The 21531-nt window shown below is 37.8% G+C and overlaps 1 pseudogene; it reads left to right on the top strand.

The window, feature by feature from the left end:
- The first annotated feature begins 16613 nt into the window (after positions 1-16613).
- On the top strand, positions 16614-17164 carry LOC112808968 (large ribosomal subunit protein uL11-like; annotated as a pseudogene).
- Positions 17165-21531: the final 4367 nt, after the last annotated feature.

The following is a 21531-nucleotide window of genomic DNA, read 5'->3' as shown; positions in this document are numbered from 1 at the left end:
CTTTCCTTTTTTTTTTTTAGCTTTTTCCTTTTAAAATTCAAATGTAGTTGATATACAATGTTAAATTAGTTTCAGGTGTACAACATAGTGATTTAACAACTCTGTACATTATGCTTTACTCATCACAAGTGTAGTTACCATCTGTCACCTTACAACACTATTACAGTACCATATTCCACTATATTCCCTATGCTGTACCTTTCATCCCCATGAATTACACATTCCATAACTGGAAGCCTGTAGCTCCCACTCCCCATTCTTCTTCACCCCTTCTGCTCATTCCCCCATCCCTTCCCTCTGGCAAACACCAGTTTGTTCCCTGTATTTGAGTCTCTTCTTTTTTCTGTTTTTTTTGTTGTTGTTGTTTATTCAGGGTTGAAGTTTTTTTAGAGTCTACATGTAAGTGAAATCATATGGTATTTGTCTCTGTCTGACTTATTTCACTCAGCTTAATACCTCTAGGTCCATCCATGTTGTTGCAAATGGTGAAATCTCATTCTTTTTTATGGTTGAATAATATTCCATTGTATATTTATACCATTGTATATTTATACCACATCTTCTTTATCCATTCAACTATTGATGGACTGTTAGGCTGCTTCCATACCTTGGCAAATGTAAATAATGCTGCAGTAAATATAGAGGTGCATGTATCTTTTCAAATTAGTGTTTTTGTTTTCTTTGGGTAAATAAACAATGTGTAATTACTGGATTGTATGGTATTTCCTTTTCTAAGATTTTATTTATTTATTCAAGAGAGGGTGTGTGCACAGTTGAGGGGAGGGGCAGAGGAAGAGGGAGAAGCAGACTCCCCACTGAGTGCAGAGCCCCATGCAGGGCTTGATCCCAGGCCCCTTACATCATGACCTGGAGCTGAAGTCAGACACTTAACAGACTGAGCCACCCAGGTGCCCCTGTATGGTATTTCTATTTTTAATTTTTTGAGGAAACACCATACTGTTTTCCACAGTGGTTGCACCAAGTTACATTCCTACCAATAGTGCAGGAGAGTTCCCTTTTCTCCACATCCTTGCCAACACTTGCTATTTCTTGTCTTTTTGATACCAACCATTCTGAGAGGTATAAGGTGATATCTCATTGTGGTTTTGGTTTGCCTTTCCCTAATGATTGGTGATGTCAAGCATCTTTTCATGTGTGTATTGGACATCTGTATGTCTTCTTTGAAAAAATGTTGAGGTCCTCTGCCCATTTTTTAATTGGATTATTTGTTTTTTGGTGTAGAGTTGTATGTTGTTTTTTTGAGAGAGAGAAAGAAAAAGAGAGAAAAAGAAAGAAAGAAAGAAAAAGAGATAAAGAAAGAAAAAGAGAGAGGATGCAAGCACAGGTGCAAGAGCCTGACCCTGGGCTCCATCTCACAACCCTGACATCATGACCCAAGCTGAAACCAAGAGTCAGAAGCTTAACCAACTGAGCCACCCAAGTGCCCTGAGTTGTATAAATTCTTTACGTATTTTAAATATTAACCCCTTATTGGATATGTCGTTCACAAATATCTTCTCCCATTTAGTAGGTTGCCTTTTTTGTTGTCGATGATGGTTTCCTTTGCTGTGCAAAAGCTTTTAATTTGGGTACAATTAAGGCAAATATTTTTCAAAGGGCTAATCTGAGGTGACATGTTCCTGGGGTCTTTTGCCCATTTTCCTTTTTTTTTTTAAAGATTTGTTTATTTATTTGAGAGAGAGAGAATGAGAGAGATAGAGAGCACAAGAGGGCAGAGGGTCAGAAGGAGAAGCAGACTCCCTGCCGAGCAGGGAGCCTGATGTGGGACTCGATCCCGGGACTCCAGGATAATGACCTGAGCCGAAGGCAGCCGCCCAACCAACTGAGCCACCCAGGCGCCCTTGCCCATTTTCCTTTATCATAACCAGCATGGGTATTGGGGAATAAGTCTTGAGTTGAAGCAGCCAGCTTGCAACCATGAGATGAATACTCTGATCTACTGTGGCTTACTTTATATTTTTATTCAGTCATTTTTTTCAGGCTAATACAAACATACACAAATAACTGAATTTTCGAAGGAATATTCCTGGCTAGTAGCAACCCAAAAGTTGAATTGTGAAGAATAGAATGAGAAGGTGAACTGATAAGCTACTCTTTAAACCTGCAGGAGTGGTATGCTGACAAAATGACTATAATGTTTATGAAGTAATCCAGAACTGATTTCCTTGTCAGGCAGGGAAGTAGCAGTGCCAAAAATTTTACTTATTAAAATAAATTGCCAAAATATGTGTCCTGAAAATCTTCATAAGCATATCATCAATCTTCATGTTTTGGTAAAATATGCCTGGTGGAAGGATCAGAAATTCCTAACAATCTTCTCAATATACACAGATGTGTGTTTTGTAACAAGCTCAGAGACCCCCATGTGTCAGTATCCATTATTCCTTTCCCATATTACTTCATACATTTTTATTGGTAAAGAGTGGAACTTGAAGCCATCCCCAAAGGATGAATTCCTATGTCTTTCTTGGATTGACCTGGCATGCCTTGAAAAGAACATTACTTCCAATTGATCAGCATAGTCATGTAAAAGCAATACAAATCTTGCATGATGCATGAATGGTAATGCCTCGAGCAATTTTAGAACTCCACAGCTGTACCCAGAGTGTTTGTGTATATGTGTGTGTTTGTATATGTGTGCATTTGTGTGTGGGAGGGAGTGGCTTTAGTAGATGGTGGAGATATGCTGCATGCACAGATATATACCAGAATAACATTGCTTTTCCACATTATAAAGATATTTTTCCTTTAATGCATAAATATATGCAATAAATCTGACATTAATAACATTCTAGAAGAGATCATATTTGCAAACTAAAGGGATTTTCTTTTTGTAAATTTAATAATGCCAGCATTATTGGATCTAGATGTTTGATAACCTTCTTGTGCTTGAAGGAGCATCCCAGGAAAGGGAACTATACTGTAGTTACAGTCATTTTTTTCCCCCAGTGAGATCAGGAAACAATAAAGTTGACATCAGGATGTGACACGGCTGGGATTAGGGTGAAGCCAAGTTGTGCAAGTGTACGGTTAGAGCCTTTCTTTATTTAACATTTGGATATTTTGTTCATAATGTATTGTTTTCATGAAGTTTGATTTTTTTAGAATATTGCATTAAACATATCTATCTTTAATTTTAAGTTTTGGGGAGACCCATTAATTTTGCTTCTGAGACAGTTGCCTTACCTTAGTCCTGGTCCTATTGGTTGTTTCCAATTTGCAAGTTCAAGTGGCCATTGCAGCACTAGTGATGCTGTCACAACTGGAATCTGAGCACCAAAATCTGAATCGAGTCCTCCTCCATTTTGAATATGGGATAGCAGCAGCAACAGTAGAAGAATCCAAAGGTATCCCATGAGATCCGATGAACTGGAGTCCTGCAGACTGGGAAGAGAAGGGCACCTTTATGGCTATGATTAACCCGGCGAATTGTTTTTCTTCCAGGTGGCATGCAGCTGTGTGAAAAATATGATATCTATTAGGCAAATTAAATTTGCTAATAATGTTGAGAATTTTGCATTTATGTTCATGAGGGATATTGATCTATATATTTTTTTCATGTTATACTCTTATCAGGTTTAGTTTCGGGATTATACTGGTCTCATAACATGATTTGGCAATTGTTTCCTCCTTTCTATTATGAAAGAGTTTGTGTAAGATAGTTATTATTTCTTCTTTATGTATTTGGTAGAATTTACGACAGAAGACACCTGTGGCTAACATTTTCTTTGTGGAAAAAATTTGAATTGCATAATAAATTGCTTAAATAGATATCCTACAATTCCAGTTTTCTGTTTCTTCTTGTGTCAGTTGGTAACATGTTTTTAAAACAATTTGTCCATTTTATCTAAGGTGTTAAATGTATTGACATGAAGTTATTGATAATATTCCTTTATCATCTTTCCAATATATTTAAGATCTGTAGTAATGCCTCTCTTTCATTCTGGTTGTTGGTAAAATACATTTTCTCTCCTTTTGTTTTTATCAGTATTGCTTTATCAGTATCAATTTTATTAATCTTTTTTTTAAAAAACAATCTTTTTGTCATTTTCCTATTTCTGTTTTCTGTTTCATTAATTTCCACTCTTACATTTTTCTTTCTTTTTCTATACCTATTTCAGGTTTAGTTTTCTCTTTTTCTATTTTCTCTGAAGGTTTGGATCATTGACACTAGACTTTTTTTTTGTATGGATTAAAATACCTAAATATTTAAATTAAAGCTATACATTTCTTTCTATGCATTACTCAAGCTGCATTTCATGAATTTTGATACAAGGTGGTTTTTTACCTTCAGTTTGAATTTACTTATAATTTTTTCAAATTTTATTTTATTAAGTTAGTCACTTTACAAGTACATCATTAGTTTTTGATGTAGTGATCCATGATTCATTGTTTGCATGTAACACCCAGTGCTCCATGCAATACATGCCCTCCTTAACACCCATCACCGGGCTAACCCATCCCTCCACCCCTCTCCCCTCTAAAACCCTCAGTTTGTTTCTCAGAGTCCATAGTCTCTCATGGTTCATCTCCCCCTCCGATTTCCTCCCCTTCATTTTTCCCTTCCTTCTCCTAATGTCCTCCATGCTGTTCCTTATGTTCCACAAATAAGTGAAACCATATGATAATTGACCTTCTCTGCTTGACTTATTTCACTTAGCATAATCCCCTCCAGTCCCATCCATGTTGATGTAAAAGTTGGGTATTCATCCTTTCTGATGGCTGAGTAATATTACATTGTATATATGGACCACGTCTTCTTCATCCATTCGTCTGTTGAAGGCATCTCGGCTCTTTCCACAGTTTGGCTATTGCGGACATTGCCGCTATGAACATTGGGGTGCATATGGCCCTTCTTTTCACTGCATCTGTGTCTTTGGGGTAAATATCCAGTAATGCAATTGCTGGGTCATAGGGTAGCTCTATTTTTAATTTTTTGAGGAACCTCCACACTGTTTTCCAAAGTGGCTGTACCAACTTGCATTCCCACCAACAGTGTAAAAGTGTTCCCCTTTCTCCACAACCTTTCCAACATTTGTTGTTTCTTGCCTTGTCAATTTTTGCCATTCTGACTGGTGTAAGGTGGTATCTCAGTGTGGTTTTGATTTGAATTTCCCTGATGGCTAATGATGATGAACATTTTTTCATGTGTCTGTTAGCCATTTGTATGTCTTCTTTTGAGAAGTGTCTGTTCATGTCTTCTGCCTGTTTATCGACTTGGGGGTTGTTTTTTGCCCTGTTGATTTCTTATTTGATCTATTGGTTAACTGGAACTATGTTGCTTCATTTCCAAATATCTAGAGATAACATTTTTCATATTCAAAATAACTCTGTTTTGGTCTAAGAACATACTCTGTATGATGTCAGTCCTTTAAAATTTATTGGGTTTTGTTGTTAGCCAACACATGGGTTATCTTGATGAGTTTCTCATGTGTACTTGAAATGAATGTGTGTGTAGTATTCTATAAATATCAATTAAAACAAGTTGCTTGATAATTTTGTTTAAATTTTCATTATTCTTACCATTTTTTTCCTACTTGTTCTATCAGTTACTGAGATAAAATGTTAAATTCTTAAATTATGATTGTGAATTGGTCTATTTCTCCCTTCAGGTGTAGCACTTTTTAAAATTTCATGTATTTTGAAGCTCTGTTATTAGATGTGCACATAGGTAAGATTATTTTATCTTCTTGATGAATTGACAATAATTATTATGAAGCATCTCTTTTAGTCTCTAGTAATACTGTTAATCTGATAATAACATCACCCCATATTTCTTATGCTTAGGGTTCATTTGATATCTTTTGTCCTCCTTTTACTTTCTCATCCTATCTTTATATTTTAAAGACATCTTATGTAAACTACAGAGAGTTGGATTTTGTTTTTTATCCATTCTGGTCATTTCTGCCTATTAATTGGAGAGTTTGTTCCATTTATATTTAATAAAATTATTTATAGGATTGTGTTTATGAAAATTTTTAAAAAGATTTTATTTTTTAAGTAATCTCTACATCCAATGTGGGGCTCAAACTCACAGCCCCTAAATCAAGAGTCACATGCTCCACCAACTAAGCCAGCCAGGGACCCCTATTGTAATTTTTTGGTACCATCTATTTTCATTCCTTTGTCTCTTGTTTACTGGATTTGGGTTTTGTTTGTTTGTTTTTACTATTATGTGTGGTCTTTTTTGTATTGCATTTTATACACTAAATTGACTTTTTACCTATAACATTTTTGGAGTATTTCATTAAGGATAAGAATACACAGCCTTTATTAATACAGTCTACCTTAAATTAGTATTATGTCACTTCACCAACAATGTGGAAAAACTTCCTATTATGTAATCCTCATCTTTTTCTGTCATGACACAGAAGATCTGCACAAGACATAGGAGAGGTATTTAAGAATTCATATGGTGAAGAACCTCTATGAATAGAATCAAATTGGAAAATATTTGAAAAATACCTTATATGTGATGTATAAAAGATATTCCATACTAGAGAGAAATATAATGAGGATAATCAATGTGAGAAAACTTCAGCCAGATTTCAAATTTAAATGTGCACAAAAGAACTCATACTGAAGAGAAATGCTATGAATTCAGTAGATGTGAGAAAATAGTAATTAATCATTCATCTGTTAAAACACACATGGGATCACACACTGACACAAACCCTATCAATCTAAGGACAGTAGAGAGCCCTTCAGCTGTTCTTTGTATTGTAGGACTCGCATGAAAATTCACTTTGGAAAATAATATGCAAACTATGGGAAAGCCATTATTCATTCTTCATCCATTGCTGTACATGTAAAACTCATGGTGGAGATAAGCCTTATTTCATATAATGTGAAAAATGTGAAAAAAAAACTTTCCATTTTTTTCATCTCTTAGAAAAATGTGGAAAATCTCACTGAAGAGAAATACTATGAACCTAAGAAATGTGGAAAAATCTTCAATTGTCCCTCATCCTTTAGGCATGTGTGAGAACTCATATTGAAAATACCTCCTTTTGACTGTAGAAGGGTATGAGAAAGTCTTTATTTCTTCTACATCCTTTACTGTACATGTAAGATTCACATTGAGGTGAAGCCTTTCAAATATAAGAAATATAGGAAAACCTTCACTTATTCCTGAAAGCTTACTCTACAAGTGAGAAAACATATCAAAAAGGATCTCTATACATATAAATGTGGGAAAGGCTACAGTTTCCCCTCTCCCTTTAATAACCACAAGCACTGGAGAGAGGCCTTATAATTGTAAACAATGTGACAAATCCTTTCATTTTTCATATTTTACTGTACATGTGATCATGCATATTGGAAGAGAAACACTGTGGGTGTATGAAATGCATAACTTCTGCCTTCTCATCTCATAGGTAATGAGAACTCATACTAGAGAGAAGTCATATTAATATCTGGAGTGTAGGAATGTCTTGTATCTAATTCCTTCAAAGGCTTGTGAAAATTCACATTGGAGAGAAAGCATACAAGTGTAAGAAATGTGGGAAAATGTATTTCCTAACACTTCAGTGTTTATTTGATAACATACACACTGAAGAGGAACCATATAAATTTAAAGAATGTGGAAAAGCTTTCACATCTTTCTCAATCTTTTGTCAGGTAGTGAGAACTCATACTGTGATATAGACCTGTGAAGAATGTGGAAAATCCTTTAGTTTACCTTCATGCCTCAAAGACATGGGAAAAGTCACATTGGAGAGAAACCCAATGAATGTAATCAATGTGGGAAAGCCTTCAGGTGCATCTAATCTTTTATTATGCATAAGGAAATTCACACTGGAGGAGAAATCTTTAAAATGTTGTAAATATGGAATTGCTTTATCAGTGTCTCATCTTGGAAGTGACTCCTAGCTCATAATTTCTACTTTGTATTTTCTAATATAAGCCTTTATGATATAACCGTTGCTCCCAATGTCCTTGTAGCTATATCATACAACTTCTGATATGTTCTTATCATTATGGTTCATTAATATGTATTGTATCATTTCTGTTGTGAAGTCTCCTTAGACTTAAGTAAAGTGTTTTTAGTACATAAGTGTATTTGAAATTAGTTTTGTTACTGTTTCTAATTAATTCCCATTCCCATATGTAATGCATGTGGTCACTGTGATAATGACTCTGGTACTTGTTGGGATAAGTTATTGATCTTGACTGTTGAGAGATCTGCAGCATTTTTGTAGCTAATGTAGTGTACAACCAGTTGTTTTGGTCAATAAGTAGTTGATGTAAGTAAAAAATGTGCAAAAAGGATGGTTTCATTAGACTTGGTAATTTCATCTTTTGTGCTTTGATCCTCCAAGTTGGACACAATACTTCAAGTTGAAGAGAGAGCCCTTGCAACCATGAGTGTGAAAGCTAGGTGTAATGATGATTGTGCTGGATTGTGTTAAATGAGACTTAGAACCACATTTTCCAGACTCTTCTCTGCTATATGGTTGGACAAGAGGAACTTGCATGAGATTTGGAATGCAAAATGAAGAAGAAGCCATTAATCTCAAAAGGATGTGGAAGTAGCGGATTGACAGATCTAAAACTATTCAGGAGTTCCAAACTTCAAGCTTGACTTTCTAACTATTGGCTTTGTTGAACATCAGCCCTGAGCCAATCACTAAGCACATAACTTCAGTTCCCTCAGAGGTGGCAGCTTCCACAAACATCACCATGAGCTCACCCTTCATAGTCCTACTTTGGTGGCTAGATGTGCACAGCTGTTTGAATTTCCTACACAGTCAAACCTGCCAATTCTCACTGCTGTTTCAGGATATCATGATTAGAGACTATTTCCAATCCTCTGACTCCTTTTTCTGTGAAAAGTGTAATTTCTGTAGTGAGCACATAGTTCAAAAACAATATAAACAAATGAGTAACTTTGTTCCCCTTTTGCATTGTTAAGTGGCTGCTCTATCCCTGTACTGCCTGTTTCTGAACTCTTGAGAAATAAACACCTTGCTAATTTGTGGGTCATGTGAGAATTTTATGTCACTCAAAACTGAATAAAATCCTAAATGATAAACATAGTATGTGTTAAGTTAAAAACAATCAATCAATGTAATTCATCATATTAACAACATAAAGGAGAACATTTATGTGATCACCTCAAAGCATAGGAAGTCTTTGAAAAATTCAGAATGCACTTGGTGAAAATTTTCAATACTGTAGAGGATGGGAACATCCTCACTGTGGTAAAGAATATGTATAAAAATCCTACTACTAACATACTTAATGGCGAAATATTGAATGCTTCCCCATAATACTAGAGAAAATGCCAGAAAGTTATTACTGTTCTGTTCAACATTATAAAGAAGGGTCTAGTCAATGTAAAAATGCAGGACAAATATATAAAAGACACAGATACTTAAAATATTTTTCTTTATTTACAGATGACATAATTGCATATGTTGAAAATCCTAAAGAACCTACCTGGTACTAATGAGTAGATTTAGCAGGGTTGAGGATATAAGGTTGGTTTGTAAAAATCAGCTATATTTCCATGTAACTGCAACAAATGGGGGAAAAAAGTTTAAAAACTACCATTTGCAATAGCATCAAAAAATAAATAGGAATAGATTTAACCAAAGATGTGCAAGACTTCTATACTGAAAATTATAAAACATTGCAAAGAGAAGTTGAGAAGATTTAAATAAATGAAGAACTCTGCCATGTTCACGGATAGGAAGACTCAGAATTATTAAGATGTCCATTACTACCAAATTGATCTCTATAGAGATACAATCCCAATCAAAATCCAACCAGATTTTTTTTTTTGTAGAAATTGGTGAGTGACAAGTAAACATACATATTTGCAAGACATCTTGTATAGCTGCAGTAATCAAGATGGTGAAGTATTGGCAAGAGGATCAATAAACTAAAGATCGAATTGACTGTAAGGACATGGAAATGCACCACCCAGATTCCCCTCCAATAAAGGACTTGTTTCTGGGAGTGCCAGGAGAGCTATCAGTGGCAATCCTTCAGCTGTCACACCCATCCCAGGGTAAGCCATGTCCAATGATGATCAAGGTGGAAATATAAAGACCTGGCTGTTTCAATCTAACACAGCACAACTCTAAAGGGCCATTTTAACTCCAGAGCTCCCCACTTCCCTGTCTACTGAATCCTGCCTCCATCACTTCATTTCCACAGGTATTAATCCTAAATAACTCCTTAGCAAACACCCTACACTTTAAGTCTATCTCAGTGTCTGCTTCCTAGAGATCCCAACTTAGTAACACAGCTCCTGTCTTGCTATTGGACCATCATAGAGACTGAACCCCCGACTATGGAATACTAAGTGAACATGTGATCTGAGATGCCTATAACTGAATAGATATTAGCTGATTCATCAAACCATAACATTGGTTTCATGTGTAGCAGTTCTCCATCTTCAAGTGGAAGTAATAATACAAGATCATACATGACAAGGTCTAGAGAATATAAATACGTTTCATGAGTGGATGGTTTAGACTGGCAGGGCTCCTACTGTTCCTGCATTTACCACCTCTCTTTCAACCTACATCTATGGCCTCAGTGGGAGTGCCCTGTGATCAAACTACTGAAGTTGGGAAATTTGAGCCTAACCCAGAAATATTTCCACACAGGAATCTGGCACAAGTCAGAAGAAGACTCCTAGAGAATTGCATCCTGCAGGACTGGCCTAGAAAGGCAGGGAACTCCTCCTGATGGGAGAGAATTTCAAAGGGTACACCTGATTGTTCACTTTTCCTGGAAAGAAGGATGGCCAGAGGTATAGTTTTGCATTTATATTAGTTTTCTAGGGCTGCCATGCCCAAAGTATCACAAACTGGGTGGCTTAAATAATGGAAATTTATCATCTCACAGTTTGGGAAGCTAGAGGTCTGAAATCAAGTTGTTAGCAGAGTTGGTTCCTTGTGAAGGCTGGGGGGAAGAATCTGTTCCAGGTCTCTTTCCTGGGCTTGCAGGTGGCATTCATCTCCCTGTGTCTCTTCACATAGTCTCCACTCCCTGTGTGCCTGTGTCCAAATTTCCCCTTTTTATGAGGACATCAGCCATATTGGATTAGGGCCCATCCTAATGACCTCAATTTAACTTGATTACCTTTGTATTCTGAGATACCGGGGGTTAGGATGCCAGTACCTCTTTTTTAGGGAAGACACAACTCAACTCATAACAGCATTTATTCATGAGCAGTAGCTAATGATTTGACCTATATGTTATGGAATAGAAAGGAATGAGATTAGAAGGTTGATAACAAGAAAGTCTGGGTATCATCTCTTGCTCTGAGCTTCTTTCAAGGTGTTAATGTAATACTGTATTTCCCTCATTACATAACCCACTTATTCTTTCCTTTAGCCATAGCCTACAATTATTTGTTCTCTCCATTTAATTTCAAATTTTTCCATACTTGGAAGGCACATTAAGTTTGGCCACTGTGCTGGTCTAGCTCACAGGCAACAATGCTAGTCTGGCAAGTGCACCCCACTCAGTCTACTCCTGTTCACGAAGAATAAGGTTATATAAGTGCAGAATGAGGGGGCTAATGTTTACCACCAGGCAATATAGCTGCATTCACTGTTAACCCCAATTTTGCCAGATGGAATGAAGGCACAACCTGGCCCATCAGGCCCTTAGAAATTCTGACATAAAGGTTAAAAACATAGTTACAGTTTCTTGCTTAGGAATCATCCCTGATTCCAGACCTTGTAGTTGCAGCCCTGGTCCTATAATCACTGCATCAAGTAGGGGAAGAGAAGGTGATATGGGGAAGAAAGTACACCAGCAATTTCCCCTACTCCCTCTTCCCCAGACCCACCAGAGAAACAAGAGAAATCTATCCAGTGGGGACCCTCCTTTAGCCTTCCTCTTTTTGTGAGCACATACTTGTAAAGGCGTGTAAGCCAGGCCTCCCTGCTTTTATCACCCCCTCTCTTAGACAACCAGTGTTTTAATTACCTATTCCAATTTTCTATCAAAATACTGCTCTTAGGACAATATCTCTCTGCCCACTGGTGCACATTATGGGCTATAAAGTGATTTCATTGGTCTGAGGAAATGACAGTCAGCTGTCTCAGCTGGTGTAGCATCTTCTGTTCCAGTTCTTTTAACACTTTGACCATTTGCATCTACTACCAGGTAAGTCAAGCCTAGTTCAGAGTCCATGCCTACTCCTGTCATCACCCATTTGTAGCCCCCTGGAGCTACCAGTATCAGCTTGACTTGCCACTTATGTTCAAGGTTTTCCCACCAGAGAATCGGCCATATAGCCACCTGTAGTCTCTGTGTCTTTTGTTGACATGTAGAACAGTTTTTTTAAAAAAGAGTTATTTATTTGAGAGAGAGAGAGTGAGTGCTAGAGTAGGGGGGCAGAGGAAGAGAGAGAATCCTGAAGCAGACTCCCTGCAGAGCACGGAGCCCAAAGCCCAACGTGGGGCTCAATCTCAGGATCCTGAGATCATGACCTGAACCAAAATCAAGAGTCTGACACTCAACTGACTGAGCCACCCAGGCACCCCAGTTAGACCATTTTTTTATTGGCATTTTGTGCCTCATTGGGTACAAGAGGAATATGTCCAAATTCAGCCCATCTCTAAACTGACCCAATGTTATTTATTTCATGGACTTAGGTGACCACCTTTCATCAGGGTGGTAGCCTTCCAAACAGGATATTGTCGATTCACCTTGGAACTGTCATCCATAAACCAAGCAGCTCTTTGTTAAGTCAATCGAGGGCTGCCCATGTGACAATAGAATCCAGCAAGTCCTTATTCAATTCCAAAGCCAGTCCTAGGGGAAAAGAGGCTTCTACTTGTGAATATTTCCTTGCACTCCCCAGGCAACACAATCCTAAGTGAATCATTTCCATTTTATTATGCAACTTTTTTGAGCATTGCCATCCTCATTAGAGCCTTTCACCAATATCACTCTACTCATTATGGGTATTTCAGCTTTCAAGATCATTTTATGTCCTTCAATCACCAGGATAGCTTCAATTAACATCTGATAACAAAGTAGTAAATACCCTTCAAATGGAAATTCTCTTGCCCAAAGTCCCAGTAGTCATTTCAGGGAAGCACTCACAGGCTTTTGTCCTAAGTCCCAGTCTAGGCTCCACGCAGGGCTCTCAACATAGAGAATTTGTCCCTGTCAGCACTCTAGCTTCCATTCCACACTCTGTGGCTCACTCAGGCAATCTTACTGGTTCTCATTTAGTATGTCCAATTAACCTTACCTGAAGGACTGATTTCCATGTCTTCTCTTTTACAATACTAAGGGAGATGTTCCCCAGTCAGGTACAATGTCTGTTCCCCAAATATAATCAGTTAAAAAAGACACAACCACTTCACATAAAGCTTATTCAAGCATACCAGTTCTACAAAATTTTACCATAATTCTATCAACTCATATGTTCCTAACTATAGTCTCTATTAGGAAATTTTTTTTAAAGATTTTATTTATTTGACAGAGACAGCAAGAGCAGGAACACAAGCAGGGGGAGTGGGAGAGGGAGAAGCAGGCCTCCTGCCGAGCAGGGAGCCCGATGTGGGACTCCATCCCAGGAGCCTGGGATCATGACCAGAGCTGAAGGCAGATGCCCAATGACTGAGCCACCCAGATGCCCCTAACTTTATGTTTTTATTAACATCTATAAGACTCATGGGGAGAAGTTGAGACAGAAAATTCGATGAGGCTTCCCAAACTGTTTTTTGCTTTTGCAACAGTAAGTTTATATGGGATGCCCATGTGAAAGAGCATGTCCTAAACACAGCCTTTACTGTGATCTAGGCGATGGGCATATTCAGTGGGTGAATATTGCAGTCGTCATAAAGCCAATCCCACATAACTTGCATATAAAGCGTATCAGTTGCTTCACCTGGGGTGTTCCACTTGGCATTTCTAGAGGGAGATGGATAATCCCTCTTTTTAGGGTAAACAGACCTTACAGTGGCTTTTACCCAGTCCACCAGGCTAACTGTTCCCTCAAGAATAACTTCTACTCTCTGAAAAACAAACTGAGGGTTCTAGAGGGGAGGGGGGTGGGGGGATGGGTTCGCCTGGTGATGGGTATTAAAGAGGGCACATTCTGTGTGGAGCACTGGGTGTTATACACAAACAATGAATCATGGAACACTACATCAAAAACTAATGATGTAATGTATGGTGATTAACATAACAATAAAAATTTTAAAGAAAAAAAAAGAATAACTTCTGCATCTCGATCATTTGCCAACTATAATTATTCCATAGTGAGCCATGGGTCCTGTATTAACCCAAACATGCTCTTCCATTCTGCAGCATTCAAAACAAAAACATAGACCACAGAGGAGTTATTTTCACAATCCATTTCAGTAAAGGTTTTTCAGGAAGCTGATGATACCAATCTACAAGATAAAACAATTCCTTCACTCTATGCCCCCTGGTTCCAGTAGTTTCCTGGTTTTTCCCACACCAACATTGACTATCTTGTTGATGACTAGAAGTCCTAAAGGGACTTTCTTTTGTCCCTGAACAATTTTTTTTTTCCCTGGGATAGGAGTAGGTGGGCAGCTCTGAAGCTAGTGGCCCAAACTCAGATCAATGAAATGACTTTGGTCTAGCAGCAAGGTCTGACCCAGAATTCCCTTTTCTTGTCAGTTTAGTTACTACAAATAACAATAACCAAATGTTAAAAAACAAAATTCAGGGTGCCTGGGTGGCTCAGTTGGTTAAGCAACTGCCTTCGGCTCAGGTCATGATCCTGGAGTCCCGGGATCGAGTCCCGCATCAGGCTCCCTGCTCAGCGAGGAGCCTGCTTCTCCCTCTAACCTTCCCCCCTCGCATGTACTCTCCCTCTCTCTCTCATTCTCACTCTCTCAAAATAAATAAATAAATCTTTTAAAAAAAAAACCAAAAACAAAATTCAACGGAGTAAATTTTAGGATCTAATTGGCTTTATTCAATGATTCATTAATCTAGCAACATCTGCAGCATCCTATCTAGCAAATAGAAAGGAGCTTTGCAAAGCTGTATAAAATGGAAGGATTTTATAGGCAGAAATGGGGAGGGACAATCAGCAAAAGAAAAGAAAGAATTGTTTCAGGCAAAGTCACCTTCTCTTAGGGGAAAGAGCAAGGGACATTTTTTTTTTTTTCCCAAAACTTCTGATACTGTTCTCTTGCCCCTTTGCCTACTTCTCACTCTTATTTGCTATTCATGACATTTTCTTTGGTTGTTTATTGCCGAAGGCAGACACTTAACCAACTGAGTTACCAGGCACCCCAGAGTAGGGGATCTTAGTAGGTAGATTACCTCATCTTCCTTTGGAAGATGGAGAGGGCCCATGTGACAGATTACCTCATTGGTGCTGATCAAAAAATTCTGACTGACCATTAAGGCTACATTTCTGGGAGAGGTTGAAACTGCAATTAGGTTAGGTATTAAACCCCAGTTTGGTGACTTTATTTAGCATAAGTGACTCCATTTTGGGCCTCTGGCTTTCCTTTTAACACAAGGGATTGAATATATTGCCTTTTTCCTTATTTGCCTTTCCTCATGCATTCAGTGAACCAGCTCCTCGTTGGATCCATTCCTAAATTCCATTGGCAACTTGTACCTTTAGTAGCTGACTATAGCACAACTGCTGCTCTAGACCATGGGTGACTGTGTGGCCACACGGAAATCAAAGGTTCTTCATCCCTCACCCTTTCATCCTTTCTCTTCTAAAGCCACATGCTTCTGTGAGCCAGGGCCAGTCTAGCAAATCCCACTTCACTGACACCAACTCTTTTAAGGTTCTGAATACCCAGTTTCAACATGGGAAGAAATATAAGTTAATTAATCTGATTCATCAAGATTAGAAAAAACTGGAGAGTATGATAACTATTAAATAAGTTGAATATTTCAGAATCAGCTGGCCATGAGTACTACCAAAAATTCAAGGAAAAATAATTACAATCTTATACGAACATTTCCAAAGAATAGAAAAGAAAGAACACTCCATAAAAATGTCATTTGTTTAGCATAACTCTGATATCAAGAAAGGAAAATTAAAAGGCAATATCACTTATTGATATAAATTAAAGGGAGAAAAATCTCACCATTATCTTTATAGATACAGAAAAAGCATTTTTAAAAATTCTGTTTATTATGGAGTAAAAATCTCCTTAAACTAGGAATAAAAGGAAATTTTCTTAATCTTTAAATGATATGGGGCAGCTGGGTGGCTCAGTCGGTTAAGCCTCTGACTCTTGATTTTGGCTCAAGTCATGATCACAGGGTGGTGAGATCAAGCCTCATATCAGGCTCTGTGCCGGGCATGGAGCCTGCTTAAGATTCTCTTTCTCCCTCTACTCCTCCCCCACCTCCCCAGCCCTGCTCGCACTTGCAAGTGCACATGCACATGCCCATGTGCGTGTTCTCTCTCAGGAAATAAATAAATGAATGAATGAATAAATAAATGTTTAAATGATACGAAAACATTTATAGCAAAAAAATAATTGTAAGATGTTAGAAGCTTTCCTCTGAGATTAGAAACAAGACAAATGGCTTTTGGCTTTCGGCTCGGGGAGGCAAAGGTGCAACTTTCTTCGGTCATCCCGAATCCGGCCACCTCCGCCATGCCGCCTAAGTTTGACCCCAGCGAGATCAAAGTCGTGTACCTGAGGTGCACCAGTGGCGAAGTCGGTGCCACGTCTGCCCTGACCCCGAAGATAGGCCCGCTGGGTCTGTCTCCAAAAAAGGTTGGTGATGACATCGCCAAGGCAACCGGTGATTGGAAGGGTCTAAGGATTACGGTGAAACTGACCATTCAGAACAGACAGGCCCAGATTGAAGTGGTACCTTCTGCCTCTGCCCTGATTATCAAAGCCCTCAAGGAACCACCAAGAGACAGAAAGAAGCAGAAAAACATTAAGCACAGTGGAAATATCACTTTTGATGAGATTGTCAATATTGCCCGACAGATGCGACACTGATCTTTAGCGAGAGAACTCTCTGGAACCATTAAAGAGATCCTGGGGACTGCCCAGTCTGTGGGCTGCAATGTAGATGGCCGCCACCCTCATGACATCATAGATGACATCAACAGTGGTGCGCTGGAATGCCCGGCTAGTTAACTACAAAGGAAAATGTTTCAATAAAGGATCATTTGACAACCAGTGGGGAAAAAAAAAAAGAAACAAGACAAATGCCCATTATTATATCTATTTAATATTGTACTGTAGGTTTTGGCTAGCATTATAAGTCAAAGAAATACAAGTCATGTGGATAGCAGAGGAAGAAGCAAAGTTGTTATTATTTGCAGATGATATTAAGGAGTACACAGAAAATCCAAAGTACCTACAGATAAAATGTTATAATTAAAAATGGTTTAGTAGGGTTGCAGAATTTGAAAAATTAATATCAAATTAGTTTATTTTACAAATGCAACAAAAAGAAGTTGACATTTTAAATAGATATAATTTACAATCATAAAAAGTCAAGTAGCTAGGAATAAGTATAACTAATAAAGTGTAACATCTATGTTGGGGAAATCATATGATTTTATAAAGAGATGTTAAGATGACTTACATAAATAGAGAAATATATAATGTTTGTGAATCAGAAGATTGAATATCTTAAAGTTATCAATTTTCTTCTCCCCCAAGACATTACTTTAAACATTATAATATTACTTTAACATTACGTTGAAATTTGTATGAAAGAATAAAAGTCAACAATAGCTAGGAAACTTCTTAAGAAAAAAGAGCAGGAAGAAAAAACCTGCCCTGGGGTGCCTGGGTGGTACAGTTAATTAAGAGTTGAATTCTTGGTTTAGGCTCAGGTTTTGATCTCAGGGTCATGAGATCGAGCCCTACATTGGGCTCCAAGCTCAGAGTGGAGTCTGCTTAATACTCTCTCTGCCCCGGGCGCCTGGGTGGCTCAGTTGGTTAAGTGACTGCCTTTGGCTCAGGTCATGATCCTGGAGTCCCAGGACCGAGTCCCGCATCGGGCTCCCTGCTTAGCAGGGAGTCTGCTTCTCCCTCTGACCCTCCCCCCTCTCATGCTCTCTCTCTCTCTCTCTCATTCTTTCTCTCAAATAAATAAATAAAATATTTTAAAAAAGACTCTCTGCCCCTATGCTAGTGCGCGCGCTCCCTCTCAAGTAAATAGGAAATCTTAAAAAAGAAAAAGAAAAAGAGGGGTGCCTGGCTGGCCCAATCGGTTAAGTGTCTGCCTTGGGCTCAGGTCATGATCTCGGGGTCCTGGGATTGAGCCCTGCATTAGGCTCCCTGCTCAACATGGAGTCTGATTCTCCCTCTCCCTCTGCTCCACCCCCTGCTCAGGCTCTCCCTCTCTCTCTCTAACAAATAAATAAAATCTTAAAAAAAAGAAAAAGAAAAAACTTGCCCTACTAATAATTATTAAGACTTGTTATAAAGTTATATTAAACAAGGTAGTCTGTTACTGATGCACAAACAGAAAATTTGACAAATATAATAGTTCAAAAATACTTATAAATATGTGTGGAACTTTGGACCATTAAAGAGATGGCAAGTCTAATTGTCTTGGTCTGCTACTCTAACAAAATACCATAGACTGGTGGCTTAAACAACAAGACATTTATTTCTCACAATTCTTGAGCCTGAGAAGTCCAAGTTCAGGGTGCCAGCAGACTAGGTTCTTGGTAAGGGCCTTCTTCCTGGCTTGCAGATGGCAAGGTTCTTAGTATATGTTCACATGGCAGAGAGAAGATACCCTCAACTCACCTCTTCTTATAAAAGCACTAATCCTATCATGGGAGCCCCACCTTATGACCTCACCTAAACCTAATTACCTTGCAAAGGCTCCACCTCCTAACACCATCACTCTGGGAATTAGGGCTTCAGCGTATAAATTTGGAGGTGGGGAGGGCACAAACATTCAGTCCATAACACAGATCAATGGAGAAAAGATGAAATGTTCAAATTAAGGGTTATCCATACAGAAAATATTAAATTGGGTCTTAATTTAAGAACTCCAAACTGATCTATGATTTAACTGTCCAAAATAAACATAACAAACAACTTCAAAGCTTTAAGGAAAAATATAAGTAGATATATTGTAACCCTCAGGGGTAGAAATAATTTCTTTAAAAAGATACTGACCATAGAATAAAAGATTAATAAATTTAACTGTATTAAAATCAAGATATCTTAAAACTGTAAAAAGGACAAGTCCTGAGAATGTCATGCACAGCATGGTGACTATAGTTAAAAATACTTTATTGTATATTTAAAAGTTGCTAACAGATTAGATCTTAAAATTTCTTACCACAAGAAAAAAATTATAACTATGTGTGTGGTGGATGATAACTAGACTTATTGTGGTGATCATTTCATAATATATACAAATATTGAATCATTATGTTGTATACCCGAAACTAATATGTTATAAGTCAATTAAATCTCAATAAAAATAAAATATATGAAAAGGTACAAACCAGGAGAAGATACTCACAATACACATACTGACAAAGAATTAATCAGGAACATGTAAAGAACTTCTACAAACGAATATAAACAAAAATGATAATAGAAAAATGGTAAAAGACATGAAGAGACATTTCATAGAAGAATCACACATAACCAGAAGACGTATGAAGAGATATTCTTTTGCTATAATCAGAGAAATGTAGATTAAAACCAGGATGAGATAGATTTTTTTACATGCAATTGTTTAAAAATTTAAAAGCCTGACAGAACCAAATGTTGGAAAGGGTGTGGACACAGGAGATCACTGGGGTTTATATATTGCAAGTGGGTATGAAAATCAGTGCAACTGCTTTGGAAAATAGTCAGGAACTCATAATTACTCCTAGATAAATATTTGAGAGTTCCAGAATTTCTATTCCTAGTTATACACCCAAAAGAAACTCTTGCACATTTACATCAAGGGGTATATATGAGAATATTTATATTGACAGTGTGCACAAGAGCAAATATCAGGAAACAATCCATATGCCCACCAACTGAATGAATAAACAGTGGTATACTCACAAAATGGAATGTTTTACAGTAGTCAGAATAAATAAATTATAGTAATACAACATTATTGGATTTTAACAATAAATATTTAGTGAAAAATATAAGTATACCAAAATATTACATACATTGTTTTACCCTTACTATAAATTTTAAAACAACTATATGAAAAATATGTATGAGGGGAGTAATATATAATACAATAGAAGCCTATTCAAAAGAGCAAAGAATGATGTACATGGAATTGAGGATGATGATTACCTTCATTTGGTGGAGGGGAGGACAGGTATGAGGGAGCATGAATATGGTTAGATGTAGTTTATTACCAAGTCCCTAGCATTTGGGGGAGGTGCTATGTTTGCATATTCTTATTACTATTTAGGTTAATAACTAGAGAGATAAATATATATATAGATAAATGATATTGGATAGATAAATAAATAAATAATGCAGGTCACGTATGGACTAATGATGACAGTTTATTATAATCCAGTTCTGTGAACCTGAGTTCCAACGACCTAAAAGAAAGCAGCATATGTGATAGAACATAAAGCACATGGAATTACCAATGACGTATTCTTGCTAAAAATGTTTAACCTCAACCTAGCCTTCTCTCGAGGAATCAAAGCCCAGAAACCCAGGGGCCTTTCTGCATTACAGAAGACAGGAACGGAACTATGGCAGGCTCCACACTCAGAACTGAAGACTAACACTGCTGTGCAGCTTCTTCATGACCCAATGGGCACCAGAATCTGAGAATATTCCTATGTCTGGGGCCAAGGAGACAGGGAAGGCTTTTTGTGGGCAACATCTTCAAGAACCCGGATTGGGAACCCAGAGTGCTGGTTAGAGAAGTGTTGTCCATTTCTCCAAAGGTAGAAAGGAGCCTTTCCTCTGAATCACTAAAGGGCCATTTGATTTTCAACAGCAAAGAAGTTACATGGAAGGTTGCCGTAGTTAACATCTGCCAAGAGTCCAGGTGGCTGAGGAGAACCTAGTGGAACTACTTTAGGCTGGAGTAGAAATACTCATTATAGGGGGTTTGGGTGGCTCAGTTGGTTGACTGTCTCTCTTCGGCTCAGGTCATGATCCTAGGGTCCTGGGATGGAGCTCCACGTTGGGTTCTCTGCTTGGCGGGGAGCATGTTTCTCCCACTTGCTCTGCCTACTTGTGATCTTTCTCTGTCAAATAAATAAAATCTTAAAAAAAAGAAATACTCATTATAAAGACAACCATCTGGCTTCCTTTTGGTGGAAATAATACCCTTTCTGGGGACATCCTCCCACCCCCTGAATGTGCAGGATTGTTATAGGTGTCAATTTTCTACAAAATTATTTATGACCTGTGAAGTTTTTCATCTCAAGGTGCAGACTAAAAGCCAGTAATACCAAATACTCTGAATTGGTTTTGAAAAAGCCATTAAGCCTGGTGCAATGAACCAAGCATCAGTTCACCACCATCAACCTTGAAAAGGTAAGGACACAGGATGATACTAGTCTACCTTTTAAACATCATTGACAAAGAGCCTGTATTT

The sequence above is a fragment of the Callorhinus ursinus genome, unplaced genomic scaffold, assembly GCF_003265705.2.
Source record: "Callorhinus ursinus isolate GAN/ISIS: 27379988/994484 unplaced genomic scaffold, GSC_fseal_2.0 scaffold193, whole genome shotgun sequence".
NCBI classification, from domain to species: Eukaryota; Metazoa; Chordata; class Mammalia; order Carnivora; family Otariidae; genus Callorhinus; species Callorhinus ursinus.
This window is presented reverse-complemented; position numbering and strand designations above follow the sequence as displayed.